The sequence below is a fragment of the Aedes aegypti genome, chromosome 3 (assembly GCF_002204515.2).
Source record: "Aedes aegypti strain LVP_AGWG chromosome 3, AaegL5.0 Primary Assembly, whole genome shotgun sequence".
NCBI classification, from domain to species: Eukaryota; Metazoa; Arthropoda; class Insecta; order Diptera; family Culicidae; genus Aedes; species Aedes aegypti.
In genome coordinates this window covers 152,956,100-152,979,696 of record NC_035109.1, presented here as the reverse complement: position 1 = coordinate 152,979,696, position 23,597 = coordinate 152,956,100, and the positions used below count along the sequence as shown (strand labels likewise).

Below are 23,597 nucleotides of genomic sequence, written 5' to 3'. Positions count from 1 at the left end.
CTTTGTGATTTGTAGCTTATAGTGACTGGAAAAGAAATGTTGTAAATTGCAGCTTGGATTTAGTTGTCACAGCAGGAACGTTGAAGATCAATTAGCAAGGAATATATTATTAAAAAAGGGGGCCCAGATAGCCGTAGCGGTAAACGCGCAGCTATTCAGCAAGACCAAGCTGAGGGTCGTGGGTTCGAATCCCACCGGTCTAGGATCTTTTCGGATTGGAAATTTTCTCGACTTCCCAGGGCAAGATACTATTCGTACCTGTCACACGATATACGTATGCAAAAATGATCATTGGCATAGTAAGCTCTCAGTTAATAACTGTGGAAGTGCTCATAAGAACACTAAGCTGAGAAGCAGGCTCTGTCCCAGTGGGGACGTAACGCCAGAAAGAAGAAGAATATTATTAAAAAATAGAAAGCTCTCATATAGTAGCTTTTTTTAATAGTTCTCACTTCTTCCAAATCAGTCTCCCAGGAATTTTCGAAAACGTTCTCTTGATTAAGAATATTACTCAGGACTAACTTGATTTTCAATTGGACTAGTAAGTCCTAAATTAAAATTGTGCGCGCTTTCAAACTGCATAGCAAGTTTTTGAACTTTTTCGCAATTAGTTAGTAATAATTTGTTTTCTTCTTCCAATGCCGGTATTGGTTCCTGAGTTTTTTTTTCAAAATTTTAGATAATTTCCAAAAGGGCTTAGAGCCAGGGTCCAATTGAGAAATTTTATTTTATTAATTGTGAAAAATGTTTCTTGGTTTCTTTCTGCAAATCCTACCATATAATTTTCATAGCAGGATTGTGAGTGCGTTAAAATTGCCTTCTTCTCACATTTCCAAGACGGATCAAGAGTTCAAGATCATCGTCTAAAATCACGGATTCAAATTTTACTTCACATTTTGGAATTGAAATGCTCCTGGCTTCAAATATGGTATTTGTTAAAGTTTCAAGAGCATTGTCAATATCAAGTTTAGTTTCTAAAGAAATGTTAACATCAAGATTAGAGTCAACATATGTACGTTGCATATAAATTCCAGTCGGCTCGTAAATAATTGAAAGTGGAGCTGGTAGGATTGAAAATCGCTTCATGGGATACTTGAAATGTAACAGGGACATGGTCAGAAACAAAATCAGCATGAGTAACTAATTGGCTACAAAGATGACTAGAGTCGGTTAAGACCAAATCAATCGTAGATAGATTTCTAGAAGAGGAAAAACATGTAGAGCTATCAGAGTATTGAATTGAGAAATATCCTGAAGAGCACTCATCAAATAAAATTCTGCCGTTGAAATTACTTTGTGAATTATTCCATGACCGATGTTTGGCATTAAAGTCACCAATGACTAAAAAAATGACTTATTGAAAGTCAATTTTCGCAAGTCAGTTTGGAGCAAATTAACTTGCTGTCCAGAGCATTGAGAAGGCAAATAGGCAGCTATGAAAGTATATTTCAACAGAAACATCTGAAGTTTCAAAAACTTCAGTTTCAAATGAGACAGATACAGATAACTTTTGATTATCCTAACAATCTGCGTTGATTCTTGGGAAAATCCTCTGTATTTATAATCTAGAGAAATGAAGGGAACAATTAACGGAAGAATCTCTAGAAGAATTATAAGAGAATTTCTTGTAAAATGTTCGGAACAAACCCTATGAACATAATTCAAGGAATCAGCCATAAACTACGGAATATTTTTTTGAAAATAATCTTTTGAGATTATCTGGGAAAATGGCTAAATCTTCGATGTTAAAGAATCTTTGAGAGACTTCCTGTAAAACTTGTGGAGAGGTCGCGTAATCTCTGGAACACTAACTCTCAAGGGAAGATGGCAAAACACTATAACCGATTGAATGAATTGCTTGCTTTTCTCAGAGTAGCGGACTTTGGGGCAAGTGTGCCACCCCTCCTTTTTATAAAAATTACAATATATATTTTCTCTTTGAGCTTAATAATATGTTCCCTTATAGTTCACAATACAATGATCAAAATATGATGAAAATTGCTCTATTTTTCACGTATTTACATCGACTTGTGCAAAAACAACCAAATTTGAGTGGATTTTTATAAGATTTCGTTGTTTCTAAATAGCATGGTGAAAGATAAATTAATAACAGATTTATACAACGTACTGTACATCGTGAAACTATTCAAATGTGTAACTTATTGTGGCATTTGAACGTAAAAAGTATTTAGATTTACACACGAAATTCAGTTTGGTTGAAATGTATACTTATTGGGGCAAGTATGCCACCTATTTGGTAAACAAAAATTGTTGGAGAGAAATTTATAAAAAGGTAAACATCATCAACAAAATCATAATAATAAACCAAAATGAGGCACCAGAAGTAGTTTCTGAAGTATAGTAGGGGAATAGCGGACATTTTTGCCCCCTAAAGTGATTTTTTCACAAAATATTCAATATTAACATGTTTTTCGGCTTTATTAAGTACCGTTTATATATCTACATCAATATTTACCGTTATTTAGAGCTGATCTAGTTTAATATTATACATATTCGCCGTAATATAAGGGTAATGCATATATTGTAATGAATGGAGACAAAAATAACCATTTTAGTTATTCGAATTGAGTAATAGAGAGTTACGCATGTTTTGAACCTTGTTATAAAAAATCCCCTTATTACGGTAAACTTAAAATTATTTTTTAAATTACCGATCAGCGTCTGCTTTGTAAGTAATATTAATAAAACAAATAAAGAAAGTTCTATAACAAGTAGAATTACATGCGATATTCATTCGGTGGCCGTCTTGCCCCATATGGGTGGCACAATTGCCCCATAGTGTCGAAAAATAGGTTATTTTGGATGATATTTGAGAAGCTCCAAAACTATTATTTTTTGAAATTGTTTTCTTTTTAAATGGCCTAATGGCTATGAAAAGATGTGAAACTAACCTCATGAGGCTAAATTGGTAGATTTTATAAGCTTTAGGCAAAGTTAGAGAACAATTTGCTTAAGGTGGCACACTTGCCCCAAATTCCGCTAATTCCCACACAAGACGAATTATTTTTTGAACTTTTTATAAAAAAAAAAAAAAACAAAATACTAGGGAAGTTCAGAAGGATTTTCCGGAGAAATCTCGGTGGTAATTCATGAAAAATCCATAAAACATAAAGGGCGAACACGAAATTATTAGGACACATTCTACCATTGGGTAAAAATCAACCAAATTTTGCACACTTTCTCATTGATGTGTATTGTATGCATGCTGTCAAACTCGAAATCGTGTTTTTCGATTCAACGAAAATGGAGGTGAGCCAACGCGAGTTGGGAGAACAAATTCTTTCCAAACATTTTCCTGACCTGTCACACCGGCAGTTGGGAAAAATGTTGAACATTCACCATTCAACCGTTTCCAGAGTGTTGAAGCGGTTCCAGGAGCGGTTGACGTTGGACCACGGCAAAGGAGCTGGAAGAAAACTGGGACCGGAGAACAAAAAGATGGAGGGAAATGTGAAGCGGATGATTAAAGCAAATCCCAACGTATCAAGCCGTGATTTGGGTAAAAAGATCGGCATGCCGCAGAGCTACGTCCAGAATGCAAAGAAGAGAGCTGGACTACATACATACAAGGTAAAGAACTTCCCAAACCGCGATGAGCGGCAACAATCGACGGCTAAAACTCGGGCACGGAAGCTCTACGAGAAGATGCTGACAAAATATGGCTGCTGCGTAATGCACGACGAAACGTATATAAAAGCCAATTTCAAGCAAATTCCGTTTTGCACCGGCAAGAGCAAGTTCGATGTGGACGACAAATTTAAAAAGAAGAAAATGTCGAAGTTCGCCTCCAAATATCTCATTTGGCAGGCCATCTGCTCTTGCGGACTGAGGAGTGAGCCTTTCGTGACAAAGGGCACTGAAAAATGGCGACATCTACAAATCTGAGTGCCTCGAGAAGCGCCTTTTGCCGTTCTCGCAGCACGACAAAGCTCTGTTATTTTGGCCAGATTTGGCATCATGCCACTATTCTAAAAGTGTCCTGGAGTGGTATGAGGCCAATTCTGTCCATTTTGTTCCAAAGGACATGAAATCGCCAAACTGTCCGGAGCTGCGCCCGGGGGAGCAGTACTGGGCAATAATGAAGCGGGAACTTCGGAAGAGCAAGAAGACAGTCAAAGACGAGAAAGACATGTTAAGAAAATGGAAAAAAAATGAGAAACTGGTACCGGATGACACTGAAAAGGCTTTGATGGAGGGCATCAAGCGAAAATGCCTTCAATTTTACACTCAAGACTCCATCGATTAACTTTTCTTATGCTTTTTTGAAATAAATATATGTATAAAACTACCCTAAAATTTTGGATTGATTCTAAACATTATAAGAAAATTGGCATGACATTTTCGGTGTCGCAATAATTTCGTGTTCGCCCTTAAATTTTCACCAAGATGTGGCTCCCTGTTGGGGTTGCTCTTATTTAGGAAAAAATAATATGGATTATGATTTATGGATGCTTTCATGAAATACCACAGAGATTTCTCTAGAAAATCCTTCTGGACTTCTCTAGTATTCTCTAGGCGTAACGAGGAAAGGTTCGAATCTCAAAGTCAAGGATCTTGTCGGGTAGCAGTGTGTGTTTCAAGCTACCAGATTTGTGTAATGCATTATGAAGTTATTTTAAGGTGAAACAATACCAAAGCTTAAGTTTTACTCAAATGAATTAATGCATCAGTATGCTTCATCCTTAACGTGAAGATAAATCGCAGCCAAACCTCAAATTTTCAAGAGCACGGATCTGGAGAAGCGAACACCCGTTCGAGCTGAAAACTTAATCGATTGGTCACTCGCTGGTGACACATTTCTAAGAATATCTCCAGGAATTACTCTGAAATTTCTCTAGGAATTCCTACAGGAATTCTTTGCACTTTCTCAAGGAAGTCTTTAAAGATTTGTCCAAGTATTTTTCTTGAAGTTTTTACAGGTGTTTCTCCATGGAAATGTGAATATTTTTTTTTCAAAAATCTGAAAAAGATGTTAAACGAATCAATCGAAACTTTGGATAATACATTGCAGGATTTTCTGAAGGAACTCCTTAAAAAACATCGGACGAAATTCCTTTAAAATATGCAGGAATGATCGACGGTTTTTCTAAAAAAACCGTTAATAAACTTTTGTAGATTCCTTGGGTTTTTCGAGAAATTCTCGATTACTTTTTTTCAAATCAACGTAAGTAACTTCCATACGGTTTTGAGACAATCAATTCAGAAGAATCACAATCTGTTTTCTCAAACTGTTTTAAAATAAATCACCTTTTTAACATTTTTTCGAAGTGTACATTCCTTAAATTTTGCGTAAATAAGCTCGCGTTCAAAAACTATGGAGTTTATTTTATTTCACACAAGAATTTTATGACAAAATGATAAGCCGTTTTATTCAGTTACTTTCGACGTTTTTCTACCAGTGTAAAATCGACTCAAGTAGTGTTTTGTTTTGATTTGTGGTTAAGTCACTTTGGCTCTCTATGCAGCGGGGCGGCGAAAGTAGTGGTTAGGTTGCGGAAGTTGAAAATCTTACTTTCGTCGTTTTGTTAGTCCTGAAATCCGTTCTAAAAGTGAAAAATCCAGCCTCCTGACACCGCCCATACAATCCCATTGGTAAATAACGAGCAACCATCTCTGGTTCCCACTGGGAAATGGTTCCCACTGACAACTTAATGTTTGTAAACAAATAGTCATTTAAGGATTAACAATCGAGGAAGGCGAAATCTTTTTTGCCGAAAAAAATCTTTTCTCACAACAACAGTTATATTAGCACAAACAAACGGTTGCAAACTATTCGTTTGCAGTACAGCAAGTTAATTAGAGTTGATATAGTTAGGGTGGCACATATTTAAATATCGAAGAAAAATTTTCCTGATATTATTACGCCAATAAATATTGTTGCTCGTGAGTTTGATGCTGACCTCGAAAACATGGCTGCCTAGCATCGGGCTTGAAAAATCAAGTTGGTTCAGAGCGAAACGTGTAGAATTTTGTCTGCGAAACACGTAGGATTGATAAAGTAAGTTTGTATACTTCTTTGACTTGAGTCTGTATGAATAAGTTTTCGAGAATTCATTGAGAAATGCTCGCAACAACTGTAGTTGTAATCCTTGGATAAAGTTTTGAAGAAATTCCAAGAAAAAAAATTAGATGAACTCAATGTTAATGTGTCGACAGTGTCGAATTTGAGGAATTCTTTGAAAAGTTTTTAATAAATTTTCTTGAATAATTGGAGATATTCTTCGGAGCTACCGTGGATGAAATGATGTAGGAATGTAGGAACTTGAACATTGTTTTTCAAAACCTCTGGAATTAACTGTTGCGGGGTTTCTTGGAAGAAATTCTGTAAAAATCTTCGGAAGATCTCATAAAGCAACAAACGGCAAATTCGGTTGAAGGATTAATGGAAAAACAACTGCAGGAAGTCCATGGATAGTATTTAGAAACATTTTCAAATAATCTCTGAGCAAATTACTTGAAATAATAGTTGAAGTGCTCGATAATTTCCTGGAGCAAATTCTGGAGAAATTTCTCACCATATTGTTTGAAAAACCGCTGGAAGAATTGATAGAGGAATCTCTAGAATAATTTCTGGAGAGATCCCTGTAAGAGTCCCAATGTATTCCAGATGAAATCTCTGAAGAAACCACTAGAATAATTTCTGAAGCTTTCTCTCGAGAAATCTGAGATGAAATTCTTGAAGAATCAGTTGAATAGTTTCGTAACAGTCTCTAAATGGTTCTCTGGAGCCTGCAGTATTTTGCATCAGTATTCACTGCGAAAGATAAAGAAAAAAGAGTCTTTTGGGACCATTTTGATTAAACAAGAAAGTCTTCAGCATCCTTTAATCGAAAATAGAGGCTTTTTAAAGATCTATATTAAAATAGAGACCAATTCTCTCAAAAGAGATTTGAAAATAATAAATTTATTGTTTCGAAATTTTGAATTGAAAGTGGATGATGATATGTGAAGCCATTACTGATAAATTTTAGAGATATTCTAAAATTCAATCATACAAAATCAATCAAAAATGTTTAACTTAAACATTCAATGTCGTTGAAATTTCAATTACGAAAAGATCTTCATGAACAGCTCAAAGAGCGTTTTGATAGCGCGCAGCCGAAATTTATTGCCTCAAACAAAATCTCCCTATACCATTTAATTCCACTAGAGTTTGTATCCTTTGACAGATACGCGTATTTCGACCTCAACTGTAAGGCCGTCTTCAGTGTCATGTACTAGACTCGACTTGAAGAAAACCATTGTATGCACACATTATATATTAACACTAGGTATAAACGTATTTCCCTACCCATTATTATTTTTTTAACTTAAAATTTATGAGCTTTAGGTACATTCCATCCCTCTTTTGTTGAAACTTTAAATGCTGAAAGGTACATCACGGGAACGATTAGTAGGTACCAAATTGAATAGCCATGTATTGCCGTTGCCGTTGTCTTTGTTGAGTAGCGTCGTAGGTACTCTAGAAACATTTCTCAAAATTTTGAGAATTGTATGTCCTTCTGAAAAGATATGTTCTGCCACCTTAGATTTGAAATCGTATGTCATCCCCTTGTCTATCGTCTTCTGAGCTTTTCCTATTTCCGCTAAGTGTTCCTTGAATCTAACCTCGAGAGACTGCTTTGTTTAACCAACGTAGACCAGTGGGAACAGCTGATTTTGTAAACACCAGCCTTGTTTAGTGTGTTTACCGGATCCTTGGTAGAGCCTAACGAAGTTCTAAGTTGGTTGTCTCTGCTGTAAAATACCAAATCGATTCCGAAATTCCTTAGCTTTGGGCGGAGCTGTTTGCTGATGTGTACGTCGTATGGGATGGAGACTCTCTTCATGGGTTCGGTGATAGGGGTTAGTGTCGTCAAAGCATTCCGAATTCGCTGTCTTTCCTTTTTGTCGATGATGGCTTTTATCGTCCTTTCCTTGTATCCGTTGATCCTTGCCGTCTCGTAGATATATTCCAGTTCCTTGGTCTTTCCGTCTTCGCTGAGGGGTAGAGTCTGCATCCTGTGGATCATGTGGTGAAACGCTGCCATCTTATGCTGGAACGAATGATTCGATGTGTAAGGGATAACTCGCTGGGTGTTTGTAGGCTTCCTGTAGATTTCGAAGTTGTAAGTTGAACTTTCTTCCCTGGTGACAAGTAGATCCAAAAATGGTAGTTTTCCATCCTTCTCCTCCTCGTGGGAGAACTTGATATCCTTGTGTACGCTGTTGATTGTATCCAAAATTTTAGCCAGATCGTTCCGCTTGATAACGCTGAAAATGTCGTCGACATATCTCCACCATTTATCCGGTAATACTCCTTGTTTCTTTAAATTTTCCTCAAAATTCGCCATGAATAGTTCGCACAAAAACGGGGTTTTCCATGGGGGCTCCTTTCGTCTGTTTGTAGAAATTTCCTCGAAATTGAAAGTAGTTTTCGTCCATGCACAATCTTGCCAACCTCATGTATGTCCTGACCTTTCCTTTCCATGCTGCATCCGTCCTTTGGGGTAATAACCAGTCCTCGAGAAGATTTAGGGAATCCTTTACTGGAACGCTGGGAAAAAGAGCCGACTTCGAAGTGGAGTCTAGTACACGACACTGAAGACGGCCTTACAGTTGAGGTCGAAATACGCGTATCTGTCAAAGGATACAAACTCTAGTGGAATTAAATGGTATAGTACTAAATTCGGTTTTTTCATCTACTTATACAGTGGCCCAATTTCATATTCGTACAGGATACTGTTTCCACATCAAGTTAGTAAAAAACTATTAAATGAAGTATTGAGTTACAAACACTTTATCCACATTGAAGGTAACAGGTGTTATCAATTGTTTGCCAATCACAAAATGTTTCTATTTACATTCATCTTTGGATTAATAGAAAAGTATTGAATTGATGTCTAAAATTCACTCAATTCCATATTCGTACACCTACCAAAACTCATACGCACAACGTTCAAAACTAAATTTAGAAGCTCTATTTGATTTATGAAATGCTTCGTTATGATGTTCAGATGTAGTGAAATACATTTGGGCAATTTATTAGTGGACATATATGAAATTTAGGTAAAGTTATGAGAAATGCCAGTTTTCCACTGATTTATGCTATTAAATCCTATAATTCGAACAATAACGTTTATTTTTGTCATTGGATCCAATCTATAGATTATACTCGTAGGCTCTGATAGAAATTTAGTTGAAATATATATAGTTTACAGAAATCATAAACAGTTTTTATCCCTTTCGAGTTCAGAAAATTGTTGTGCCATAAGTTCAAAACTCTTCTAAAATGATATTTTTGATCAATGTAAACCAAATTTTCATTCTAAACAACAGGTAAATGTTAATGTTGAATTTGTCTGTAAAAATAATTTGAACTACGAACTTCGTTTTACAATAAAGTACCCAAAACTACGCTGTACATACCTCCACATAATTGATGTCATCGTAATATTCAATTATCTTTGAAATAATATTCAAATTTTATTCAAAATAGCACCCTATTTTGCAATTTATTGATTTTATAAGAAAAATACAAAATAACTTGAATGAGCAGAGAGCATTGATATACTATTTAATAGAATATATCCTGTTGTTTTCATCATTTTAAAAAACGTTTGTGTTGCGGTTATTGCAATAATATTTATTCTTTAAAATCTCTATAATCAGGATTGGTAGTAAAATGTAAATATGTAAATTAAAAATGATAATTACGCAATGTTTTGATAGGAACATTAACTATGGATTATGTATATACATTTAGGAGCCAAACATAAAGAAATTGACTAAAATTTTTGGTTTTGGATTTGTTATAAATGTTATACTACCTAAGATTCAAAAGTATAAGTTGTCGATATCCACTCCGATATCCTCCTATCCACTCTAAAACTGATTATAATTTTTTGAAACTTGTGCAATATTCGCAGTCATCATTCTTAAGGAAGTGATGTTGAAAAAAATGCAATTTATTGTTCGACTTACCGAATATTTTAGCAAAAAACATGGGAAAACTGGTATTTTTCTTAAATTTACTTAAGTTTCAAATATGTCCGCTTTTAAATTTTCCAAATGTATTCTACTGCATCTGAACAACACAACGAAGAGTTTAAGTAATCATCTAGTCCATTAAAAATTAGTTTTGAATGCTGTATATTTCTTTTTTGTTAGGTGTACGAATATGGAATTGGGTCAATTATAGACACAATCTCAATACTTTTCCATTATTCCAAAGATTTGAGCAAATGAATACAGTTTGTCATTCCCAAACAACAGATGACACCTATAACCTTCATTATTGATAAAGTATATCGAAGTCCATGCACCATTTAATAGATTTATACCAACTTGATATGAAAACAGTGCCCCGTACGAAAATGAGATTGAGTCACTGTAGGTATTCTACTAAACAGCTCGAAGATTTATTAAAATCTCCCTGATTGTTATAGAAATTTCATGAGAGGTTCAGCTTTTGCCAGGTTCTATAATATTCCCTGATAATTTCAGATTTTCCTGGTTTGTTTTTCAGGTGGTAGACACCCTGTTGTAGAGGATCTTCATCCTTGCCACACGATATACTTTGCAAACGTTACTTGTCAAAGAAAGCTCTCAGCTAATAACTGTGGAAGTGCTACTGGAACAGCTGAGAAGCAGATTCTGTTCCAGTATGGACTTTCAAAATGGCAATATCCTTTAAAATATTTCAAACAATTAATTATATATTATATTCAATAAACATTTGAGTATTTCTGAAAGCAGAGATAGGTAATAAAAATACCTTAGGCTTAGAGTGATGAAATTCAGAACGCGCCATGAAGTTGTCATGTTACCAGGTTTTGAACAATAACCATTAGGTTATATAAACTTCGTAAAGTCCAGACAGTCTCGCAGTGGAATACATCCAAACGACTGTTAAAAATGTCTAGGAGCGGTTTATGATGCCAATGATGTATGAGTTCGGTGTCACCGTGTACTGAACATCGAAAATACCCCACGAAAGTGAAAGGACCCGTTTGACCACCGCCGCCCCATTGCTAGGTTGGAAGCACGCAACAAAATGTTTTACGTCTGAAAATCAGTTCATTGCTGGGCTGTGGCTATCGTGGACCAAGCCTCCCAGCAATAATGTGTTGGTGATCTTGAAGCCGTGATTGAGATCACCGGTTTCAATTTAATTGTAAGCGCAGAGCACGCTACGCGACCAAAATTTAAAAACGCTTCATTAGCGTTTTGGCTGCTGGCCTGGCAAATGGTGTTTATTCAATCGCAAATTTATCGCCGCGAAAAGGAAGAAGGAAAGCAAACTTGCGAAAAATGCAAACGCTGTCACCGGTTGGTCGTCGATGGTCTTAAATTTGAATAATGTCTCAGTTCATCAATCTCAAAAACTACACGGGCACAGAGCACCTGTTGAGCAGTGATTTAATACGAAGCCACTCAAATAAATTGGCTTGCAAGAAAACAATACTTTGGGAATAATTTGCTTGTTAGAAAATAGTTGACATTTTGTTACCTGCATTTAAAATTTTCGGTTGGAAATCAGAACAACAATTTAAGCTTGAATCCTTTTTCGAACTCCTACAAGCAAACTTTTATGGACTCCTTCAGAAATTCATCAAAACAATCCTAAGTAAATTCAAGAAACACTCGAAAATGTCTCTATCGGTTTATTCAAGAACTACAGAAATGCATCCAGCAAATCATCATGAGCAACAAACAATTTTCTAAGAATATCCATAAAAACAGCTCTACGTATTCTTACAGTGACTCATCGACGTAATTCTTTCGGGAATTCCTTTAAAGTTTATTTATATTTTTTTATTCAAGGATTACTTCGAGATGTTCCAAGGAATTTCTCCAAGAGTATCTTAGATATTTCTGAGAAATCCAGAAAATTTCTGGAGCATTCAAATATTCTGTACAAGAATTCTCTGTGAAATTTCTTGGAGATAATATAGAGAAATTTATGGACTGCAGAAGTTTTAATGGGCTCCATAATGATATGATAAATATGGAGAATTTCGATATACAATTATTGCCAATTTGCGCGTGGAAACTTTATTTTGGTGGTGACTGTATCAGCAACTCTGTCGTAGACCGTTTGCAAAACTAAGGTTTCAGTAATCAGATATTAAAGTTAATCTGAATTAAAAATGTTTGGCCTTAATGATTGTTGTGTGTTATTTTTTGTACAGTCACCCCACAGTTATGGATAGCACACAGATATGGATCAAAGTTGGCTTAAACGGAGGATATCTCATCAAATAGAGTTGCAATTACGCAGAACACATTTTATCTACGTGAACCATAAATCTGTACAGCATTGCAATCAATCATAACATCTTCTAGCATATTTTATTCGTCCGTATAAAATAAAATGTTATGTGTTTATAGAATCGTCGATTCATAACTGTGGGGCATTGAAACCCGTACCACAGTTATGAATCAACGATAAGACGATTCCGAAAGAAACGCCGAAACGTATACTTTCACTAACTAAGTCAATAATTGATCTAAGTCAGATTTTCGATTAATTTATTGATTATGAATGTATCTAACAGTTGGATAGGTTCATCATCCACAAATCTATCAAAAATCAGACGACTCAGTCAATTATTGACTTTTAAGCAAATGGTAATCAGCATCAGACAAAAATTGTTTATCATCTAAACAGTCAACATTGCCACAGTACCAGCACAAAAGTGACTCTCAATGGTACATGAGCAAAACCATGCCCAATTGAATTAATTGCTTAATTTTCCTATACTGATTCCCATACAAACTATGGAGGGCTTGAGAAGTCTTTAGTTTCCATCTAAAAAAGCTCCAATTTTGGGAGAATACTCAAATTCTAATCAACAATCTAATGGCCAAAAACGACATTTCGAGTAACCCTATTGCCATATACTTCACAACGAAACCCTCAACGCTCAATCAGCATCCTCAGAAGGAATTTAAAATCGTGAGAATCATATAAACACCCAACAGTAAACCGGCAAACACAGGCAACCGATTAAGGTCGATCAGAAGGTTTGTATAACTCAAATCAAACAGAGAAGAAGAAAATCCAATCCGCTAGCAATCCATTCGATGATTGTTTGATTAGATGCGCTGCGCTTCGCAAAATTGAGCTTCGCCCCAAAGTGTTTCGACACCTACGTAGTCTAGTTTGGATTATAATGAATGGTATCGTCTCCACCTCCATCCCTCACAACCTACGTGCATCTCCTCGCTTTGTTCGTTGACGCCTGACGTCATCAATTCGTGTAAACCCCCCAGCCCCATCAGTCAGCGCCACTACCACGCCGCACTATGGGCCAGAAATCAAAATTTCGCGACGAAAGATGAAAGATTATATTTTATTACAGATTTTAATTGCTTCTTCTTATTATTATTCTTATTGGCATTACATCCTCACTGGGGCAGAGCCTGCTTCTCAGCCTAGTATTCTAGTGTTCTTATGAGTGCTTCTACAGTTATTTACTGAGAGCTTTCTTCAGGTACGATTACATTGTATGCCCAGGAAAGTCAAGGAAATTTCCATTACGACCGACCGGGAATCGAACCCAGACACCTTCAGCATGGCTTTGCTTTGTAGCCGCGGACTCTAAACACTAGGCTAAGGAACTACCTATTGTTTTAAAAGCCACACCTAAAATTTTCAAGAGCACAAGACTTGAGAACTAAGCAGCGCCCCGCGTTGAAAATTTATCTCATTGGTCACGACCAGCAAGCAAGTAATTTGATTGATTTTCAACGCGAACTGTTGTCTGATTCTCCAGTCTTGTACACTTGAAAATTCAAAGTGTAGCTCCGTTTTATAATCACCCTCACGCGAGCTGATTGCATGCAAAATTTAGGCGATGTACACGGTAAACAAATGTTAAAAAAGGGATTCATTTTATAACAGTTTTAGAAGACAGAAGCCAGACTAATCTTTCTATATTTTTTTTCTTCATAAAAATGAAGAGTTCAGTACAGCAAATAAGTTTAAGGTAGGAATGAAATAAAGCCGCATATATTCCAGCATGTTTCTCACCTCACTTATTTAATTTGTAGTCGATTAGGTAACTAATGATATATTAGAAAAAAGAAGTATAGAGTATTGTTTTCAATAATATTCGGATTTATTGATTTATTATTCAGAAACTAAAGAAAATTATTAATCCAATATGTTTTAGTGCTTAAACCTTCTACAGGAAGTTCTGAAACTCAGATTCAAAACTTTGAGTCAGATAAGTTAGAGAAAAAAATAAGCCCTGATAAAAGGAATAAATTTAAAAGATTTCTAAAAAGTTTAGTGTACACACTTAAACGGTTTCGCCGAGAACCCAACAGCTGATATCTCGGTAATAATTTGACGATTCTCGGTAAAATTTTTACCGAGATCTCAGTAAACGTTTACCGAATCTCGGTAAAATAAGTACCGAGATTCGGCGTTGAAAATTACCGAATTCTTTGCTGTTGTGCTCTCGGCGAAAAGTTTTACTGAAGTCGGTGAAATAATTTAAGTGTGTAGCAAAGTATACTATCTCTACAAGAAATTACATCATTAATGTTAAAATGTCAGATTACAGATGCAGTCAATATTATCATCAACCATATTAACTTTCAACCCGGTTTTCCCGTCTTTTTCCCGATGGATTGATATTCCCGTCTTTACCCCGGTTCGGTGGCCACCCTGTTTCATTCCCGATTTTCTCTCTGCATGTCTAAATGTTCACTATTATATTATCGTTGCACATACATAAAATTTGAAGTTCCTCGTCTACAGCATTTGTATTGAAATCTCACATTTTCGGTGAGAAAAGCTTACATTTTCTGTATATGCAACGATATTATACTATTTTTGTATTAGATCTTGTTTTGCCTAGAGCTGCTCAATATATGTTATAGTCTTTCCCAGGTGTCAGGTATAAAATTCATGCTTGGGAGTCTGTGAGAATCCATCTTATCTTTAAATAGTAAAGTCCTCTATCGATTCACACCGACAGATTTGTTAAAAGCTTGTCGGAAACGTTCTTATAACGCTACGAGCAGTGTGACTATTGTCGGCAGCCTCATTCTCTCGCCAGAAGAGCTGCAAGCGTATGTGTTCGGCAGCTCCAAAACAGTCGCCTTTGGAGGCATATTTATTTGAATTGACGACATCTTTGGCGAAATTGTTTCTTCCGTCGCGGAAATCTCGTCAACGGAAAGCTGACAGAACAAATAATCATCTGAATGTTTTCATTGATGTATTAAAATATTGTGTATTTGGCGTTTGAAATTTGGTTGCCGATAATAGTCGAGTCGGAGCCGTAAATTACCCTATATTATGAAATAACGATAACTTGTTAAAGAAAAAGAAACACATGTCAAAATAGTCCGATCAGTTATGAATTTCTGTAAGCGAATTCCAGCGCGTATTTTCTTCGAAGAAATGAAAATTTTCTTGCTGGTGAGTAATGGAGTAATGCAAAGGGTAAGATAAAGGGAGTACTGCCCGTAACGCGGGTAGATCACCTTTTCGAGGTGCGTTCCGGGTAAGATCTACCATATTGTACTCTTGTTGTATCTGTTCTTGTTAAAACTTATAAGTTACGGTCGGAAGAGTATAACGACTTTGAACCTTATAAGTAGAAGCAATAATTTGATACGCTAGAGTACCGATGCATGGTCAAAATCAGTATCATTCAACCAGCTTAGTGGGCGAACCTGATTAAGGGGCGCGCTTTTGAGAGTTTAATGGTGACAAACTGTTTTCTCCAAAAGGTATACATAGCGGTATCTTTTTTCTAAAGAAGCTCTATGCAAAATGGTAAAGAATTATATTTGTATAAAAAACGACTTTTTCATTATTTCTCAATAGTAATGGAGTAGAACGACATGCACTAAACAAAGGACACGGGTATACCACAAAAGATCAAAGAAAACTGGTCGCAGTGGTTCATCCCGAGCAGAAACAGTAATAGAGGAAAATTTCTTCTCTTCGAAGAAATTGATCGCCGGAATTCACCTGGTCACATTTTAAATGCATTTTAAAAGTATTCAGAGAAACTAATGGAAAAACTTGAGCTTGTATTTAAAATTTGACAACAAAAAATTATGTTTCTTGCAATATTAAGTATTTTTTGTTTTCTGTTGTTTTGGTTATGGTCTGGGAGGGAGAAACCAATACAAAATTTCTCTACGTCACAGTGAGCCGAGATTTTGCTGTCACGAACTGTCACTGTGAGCCCGGATCTTAAACAATGGACAAACATGATATTAGCGCGTAATTAGCCAAATCATATTTTTGCATTTCATCAAAAGTAACAAAAATCGAATCAGATTCAATTCATGCACATTCAAAAGTTACGTCACGAGACCACCGTTTATTATAATTGAACATAACGTATTGGAATTAGGCTCTTTTTACTGTTTTCAGTAAAACTAAAAATTAAACGCATAGAAAGCTGTGGCCCTTTTTCAATGTTTGTCCAGAAAGATCGAAGGTACACAACAAATGAAAACTAGCAATTTTCACCAAGCCTGCCTTGATTGCCGTTAGCAAACTAGAGTTATCTTGCAGTTTGGAAAAAAATTGTATCATATTTCGTGTGTAGTATCGGTGCCTCCCTCCCAGGTTATGGTCATTGGTGTACATTGTTGATAACCAACTGAACAACTTTGCCGAAAATACTTTCTCTCTAAGTGGTCAGGCACCTATGATACCTGCAAACAAAAATTTCATGCTCACTAGCGCCGCCTAGTGACAAAATTTCGAATCAAATAGCTCGACCAATCCTTAACTTATTAAACAACTTTGCCGAAGACGCCATCCTTCTAAATGGCAAAGATCCTGAAATATCTGCAAAACAACAGTAAAACTTCCATGCCCACTAGTGTCACCTAGCGGTCAAATTCCGAATTAAATGAATTACCATCAGATAGCGCTTCACCTCCAGAATAACTTTACTAAAAATCCCAAGTTTCTATATTATCTGGATTTTGAGATATACCGATTTCAAACTATGGTTTATTCCAACCGTATATAGTGCGTTCATTATTATGCGACTTATATGTACATTTGTTGATTTTACCGCATTGTAAAGGACCATACTGTAAATAAAAACTGTCGAGTATTGTTCTTAAGAAGATTTTTGAGGAATACATGTTGGTTTGGTGTCGATAGATATCTTTGTTGCAAAATGATAGCATATAAATCACAACTGTTGTACAAAGTACAATAGCGCAACAGTCCGAAGGTTAAGAGACCTATTTTAAAACGTAAAATCTCGCATAATTTATGATCTCGCCCTAAAAGCCATTGGTAACCATCTGTGTAGCTCGTTGTTTCTGAACATTTGTAAAGATTTACACGTTATTTAACAACTCTATCGCGAAGAAAGGATCATTCTCTACCTGCCAGAGGGGTTGGTTTGGATGCTTATTCCTTAATTTGCTCAGAAACAACGAGCTACACACGTGGTTACCAATGGCTTTTAGGGCGTTATCCCAGATCATGCGAGAAATCAAGAGTTCAGCTAAAACAATTATGGAACCTTGTTCTACACACTTAATTTCGAATGCCGAATCTCGGCTTATTTTAACCATGATCCGCACAGCCGATTAGTCGGCAAACAAATTTGCTGGGATCTCAGGAAATGAAAGCCGAGTATCAGTATAACGTGCTTTGTTGCTAAGCAACAGGACAATTTGTTAGCTGAGTCTCGGTTGAAATGGGGAAACCGAGATTCGCACAGCCGAGCTCGTGAAAGAAATCTTAGTGTGTATAAGTATTTGACATGATATAATTGAACAAATAACACGATCCCGTTGAAATCAAATTTTTGGATTTATGACCTGGGTGAACCTTTGTGCACTGGGGTTGAGATCTTTCCATAGCCTCGTGGGATGCCACCAACCAGTTTATCTGGAAGGTAGACTATGATTTACACGGTAGTGACCACTCCCCAATCTTAATGTCGCAGGCCGTAGACCGCGTGTCTACTGTGACGAGGCTTAGGTGGAGTATTGAGAAGGGAGACTGGGACGGGTTTTGCAAAGTTATCTGTGGCCAACTCCCTGACGATCACAAGATTGCTCACCGAATGGTGTGCATTGATACGTGAGACCGCACATCCCGAAGGCAGGTGGTAGAGGCGGTCGCAAGTCCGTTTCTTAGTGGAGTATGTCTACAATGCAATCAAAAACCGACGTAAGTCGCTGAGAACGCTACGTAGACTGGTTCTGAACGATCCTTCGAGGGCTAGTAAGCTGAAAGAGTTTCCACGTGCTCGTGCCAAATCCAGAAAAGTTATCAAAGATGTCAAAAAGGAACCATGGACCGAGTTTACGGCAGGTATATCGGAATCCCTTAGTTCTAGCAAACTTTAGATAAGGTGAAAGCCGTCAGTGGTAAGAATAGGCATGTACAAAAAGTGATCATGGTAGAGGGAAGCTTCACTAACGATGCGGATAAGATTGCTGAGTCCTTTGTTGATCAATTCGCCAAGGTGTCGGCGAACAGCAATTTCAGTGATACCTTCTTGCGGGTCAAGTCGATAGCCGAAGCGGATTTTAGCTACTCTGGCGAAAGCCGCCGTAGTCTTGAATTAGACTAAAACAGAGATTTCGACTTGAACGAGTTCGAACGGGCCCTCAGTCACGACAATGGAAAGGCTTCGAGTTTTGACGATATAGGTTATCTTATCCTAAGGAAACTACCTATTATCGGCCGGTTGGCTCTATTGAATACTATGAACCTGGTCATTCCTGCGGAGTGGAAAGAAGCGTTAGTTATTCCTATCCCCAAACCAGGGAAGGATAAGACGCTGACAAGAGGGATATAGACCGATCACGTTGTTTAGTTGCATGGGTAAGACAGTCGAACGTATGGTTAATCGACGCTTGTCAACGGAATTAGAGAGGCATAGACAACAAAAGGCCCCAGCAACACGCATTTCGGTGCGGCTACGGGTCGGAGAGGTTCTTCTCAGAGCTCGATCGTTTATTGTATAAGGCCTCGTCGGACGTTTTGCATGTAGATGTGGCCTCCTTCGATTTATCCAAGGCTACGGTATGACATGGAGGCTTCTTATCTTAGATACACTTTAGAAATGTAACTTCCAGGAGCGCATATTTTACTACGTAGTAGAAGTTCGTCCCAAGTAGAAGCTCTTCTACGGAATCGAACGTTCAAGGTTTGGAACGCAGGCGCGACTCCATCTATGAAGACACAAGAGAATGGCATCCCGCAAAGGTCCGTCATCTCGGAGACGCTGTTCCTTATTGCGATGAACAGCGTTTTTGAACACTTACCTAAACGAGTGCACATTATTGTGTACGCCGATGATATTACCCTGGCCGTGTTTACTGCCGTGAATCGCAAGTCAGTCCCATCTGTAAAAACTAGGCATTGAGGAAATGGGCTGTGAAGTTTCCAAACTAGTTTTCCATACGAATATTCAAAAATTATAGAGGATTTGATAATGTTCAAATCTCAATGAAACTTTCACAATTTGCTTTTCGTTATGAGATCTTTCCGAGAAAAATATAAAGATGAACAAAACACTGTTCATTTTTCTGTTATACGGTGCGGAAATCTGTAGTGGGACTGATAAGCGGTTACTTTTCATTATGGGACAATTTGACTTGCTGTGTTTTCCTATTTTTTTTTCGAACAAATCTTATTATCTCATTAGTGCAGCTGAAAGAGCATCGGAGAATATGTTGAAAACTGAACTCAACTCAATTTTGACGAAAATGCAGCTGGGACTGACTTGCGATTCACATTTTTTAAGCACGATAAAGTAGTTAAGGAGTCTGTCAATGCCAAGTTGAACGTTCTCCGGACCCTTAGTGGTCGTTCATCCTAGACCTCCCGCTGCACTTTGACTAAGGTTGCTAGGGCATTCATTGTCCCAAGCATGCTATATGGTTCGGAACTCTGGAGCAGAGGAGACTCAGTCCTCAAAATCCTAACCCCTTAGTACAATGAGGCCTACAGGATTTGCTCAGGTGCGTTTAAATCTTCGCCGGTGGAGGGCGGAAAATTGACATGGCTCCACGTGGTGACTGAGGACCTGGCGACCAAGGCGTTACAGGCCCTCGAGAGAGGTAACCAATAGAAAATCAAGTTACTCGGGACTTCGAAAACATTCTCAATCAAGAGAACGATTTCCAAAATTCCTGGGAGACTTATTTGGTAGAAGTGAGAATAAGCATAAGCATAAGCATAAGCATAGATGACCGTACAATTCGTAGTTGCTACTCCGTGATTGACCAGAACAATCGAAGTTGCACAGGGAATTAATGAATGGGGCTTGGGATTAGCTTACCATTCTTCAATGTGCACAAATCGAGAGCTCAAATTTAAAAGTCAATAACGGCGCCGGCCACGTCCTTACGGTCATCGGGGAAGGGAAGGAATGTTAGTGTGACTACCGTTGTTACTAGAGACCGAGATCACCTCTGCATCTCCACGGTTGTCATGGAGAGGATATTGGGTTAGTGGGATAAGGTAAAGATCTGGGAGTCACCAATGTTTGGTGATGCGAGCCATGATATAATCACGCCTAACCGGATTCGCGAAATAATTCGATAATCGCATTAAACGCCGAACAAGTGTTCGTCACTCGCCCATGCAAGAGCAAGCGACGCGATCAATAGATCAAACACTACTAGCGATCCACGGCGCTTTTTCATTTCTCTGAGCGAACGACGCGCGACAAGTTTGATCCTGCCCCCATCGCCCGCCCCCGCAGGAGCAAGCGTCAAGGTCGAAGGATCAAACACTACTTACGAACCGATCACTTTTTCACCGCTTCACTACCGACGCGCGACATATTTGATCCTGCCCTCATCACCCGCTCCCGCAGGAGCCAGCGTCAAGGTGGAAGGATCAAACACTACTAACGAACCGATCACTTTTTCACCGCTTCACTACCGACGCGCGACATGTTTGATCCTGCCCTCATCACCCGCCCCAGCAGGAGCAAGTGTCAAGGTCGAAGGATCAAACACTACTCTATTCAAAAGATGTTTTTATTAATGACGAAAACTGAAAATTACATGTATATATTTTAAATTATATGAAACAGGAATAATGCCGACACTTGTAGTGACGAACTATACATAGTTTGTTTGAAAATTACATATGAGTATTACTGTGCATTTTGTCTCGATATGGTACAAGTTTTAAAAAATACGTCAATATTCACAATGTCGAACAATTCAAAAGATAATTTTTAATAACGTATAAAAGAGACAAATATATGTATATTGAAATTGTATAAGAAAAAAACATAATGCCGACACTTATAGTGACGAACCATACAAAGTTTGTTTTAAAATTACTTAAAAGTTACGCTTTCAAGAAAATATGTGTTATCACAAGAATGAAACGAACTCACCAGTTGGTAATCCATCCTCGACTGAACACAAAACTGATACTGACAGCAAAACTTCTTGGCGTCCCGAAAACAAACCGTCTTGCTTGTGCCTTCCAAATACCTACCCAGCAAGACGCTCCAAAACAGAAAAAAAAAATCTTAGGAGCCGAAAACACGCGCGAAACCGTGAGCCAAATCTATCGGACGACGCAAAACCGAACTGTCCTGCTTGGGCTTCACGAAGCACTACCCAGCAAGACGCTTGAAAACAGGAAAAAAAAATCTCCGGCGACGAAAACATGCGCGAAAACGTGAGCCAAATCTATCGGACGACGCAAAACCGAACTGTCCTGCTTGGGCTTCACGAAGCACTACCCAGCAAGACGCTTGAAAACAGGAAAAAAAAATCTCCGGCGACGAAAACATGCGCGAAACCGTGAGCCAAATTTATCGGACGACGCAAAACTGAACTGTCCTGCTTGGGCTTCACGAAGCACTACCCAGCAAGACGCTTGAAAACAGGAAAAAAAAAAAAATCTCCGGCGACGAAAACATGCGCGAAACCGTGAGCCAAATTTATCGGACGACGCAAAACCGAACTGTCCTGCTTGGGCTTCACGAAACACTCTTTTACCAAATTAGGATTATAATGTTGTCTAACACAGAACACCTATATATAAAAAATGAATGTATGAATGTAATTTTTTGAATGCAGAATAAAAAAAAACTAATGAAGAAATAAAAAAAGAACAACGCTTCCCAAACTCTTTTTCGCGGTGCACCAGTTTTGTCGTAGGTTCGCTATTTGTGTGCCTTCTTGTGAGATCCCATTGAATATATAAAATATAATTTTACTGGTCATTACGCGATAAATTCTATAATTTTTCGATGATATTTCAAATCTTTTGAAATGCTTGATCGTCAGTTGATTCAAATAGTGTTGATGTCCTTTGCCCGATTATTACTGATTGTAAAAGGAATGATCGCACAGGATTCAAAATTATTTGAAGTAACTGCCGCTATCTATACAAGCGCTTTTTTTTAAGATTACCAGCATGAGAATTTTCTGCGCAATCCACAGTATATTATTACAGGAATGTATGTAGAACACTTACCCTTTTGACGGATTATTAGTATCTAAAAAGCACCAAGAATCAAAGTGCTTACTACATAGCCTTCGATGCTGACTTTTCGTTAACGTGCTTTCGCATATTGACAGCCATTTCTGTAATAATTCAATGTTGCGAGGAAACCTGTGCATATTATTTGGTAGAAGTGAGAATTATTATTAAAAGAGTTCTGTTTGATCTTTCGATCTTGACGCTTGCTTCTAAGGGGGCGGGTGACGAGGGCAGGATCAAACATGTCGAGCGTAGGTCGAGTAGTGAAATGAAAAAGCGCCGTGGATCGTTAGTAGTGTTTGATCTATTGATCGAGTCAGTCGCTCTTGCGTGGGCAAGTGATGAACACTTGTTCGGGTACAATGCGTTTATCGAATTATATCGCGAATCCGATTAGGCGTGATTGTATCATGGATTGCATCACCAACTATTGGTGACTCCCAGATCTTTACCTTATCCCACTAACCCAATATCCAGTCCATGACAACTGTGGAGATGCAGAGGTATACTCGGTCTCTAGTAACAACGGTTGTCTGACTAACATTCCTTCCCATTCCCGATGACCGTAAGTACGTGACCGGCGCCGTTATTGACTTTCAAAATTTGAGCTCTCGATTTGTGCACATTGAAGAATGGTAAGCTAATCCCAAACCCCATTCATAAATTCCCTGTGCAATTTCGATTGTTCTGGTCAATCACGGAGTAGCAACTACGAATTGTATGGTCATCTATGCTCATGCTCATGCTCAGAAGTGAGAATTATTATTAAAAAATCAAAAATATGAAAGTTCCTGGCGATGATGGAATTTTCTACATCCTCGTCCAGAAACATCCAGAAAGTAGCTTATTATTCATAGGGGGAAGTCCTCTATGGTCGGACAGTTTGAATTTTCCAAAAACGAATAATGGTAATAAAATTTTAGTATCCCAGGATTATACCAGAACACATTTTTGAAGTGTATACAAACTATGACGTTTTTACGTCTAAACGTAAACAAACAATAGCTGTCAAAAGTTTCACTCTGATACAATCTACCAAAAATATGTGAAACGATAAAATTTCATACAAGTGTAGCAACAAATGTTACTTATAATTTAAGCTGAATTGTCTCCGTACGTT

General features: G+C 37.6%; 2 protein-coding genes across 3 annotated transcripts in view; one reads left to right on the top strand and one right to left on the bottom strand.

Moving 5' to 3' along the window:
• LOC5577945 (rho GTPase-activating protein 15) overlaps nt 1-23,597 on the top strand; it is a 96,686-nt gene that overhangs the window by 529 nt on the left and 72,560 nt on the right. The gene's annotated exons all lie outside the window — the stretch shown is intronic.
• LOC23687919 (carboxypeptidase D) overlaps nt 1-23,597 on the bottom strand; it is a 91,798-nt gene that overhangs the window by 62,349 nt on the left and 5,852 nt on the right. The window lies entirely within an intron of this gene.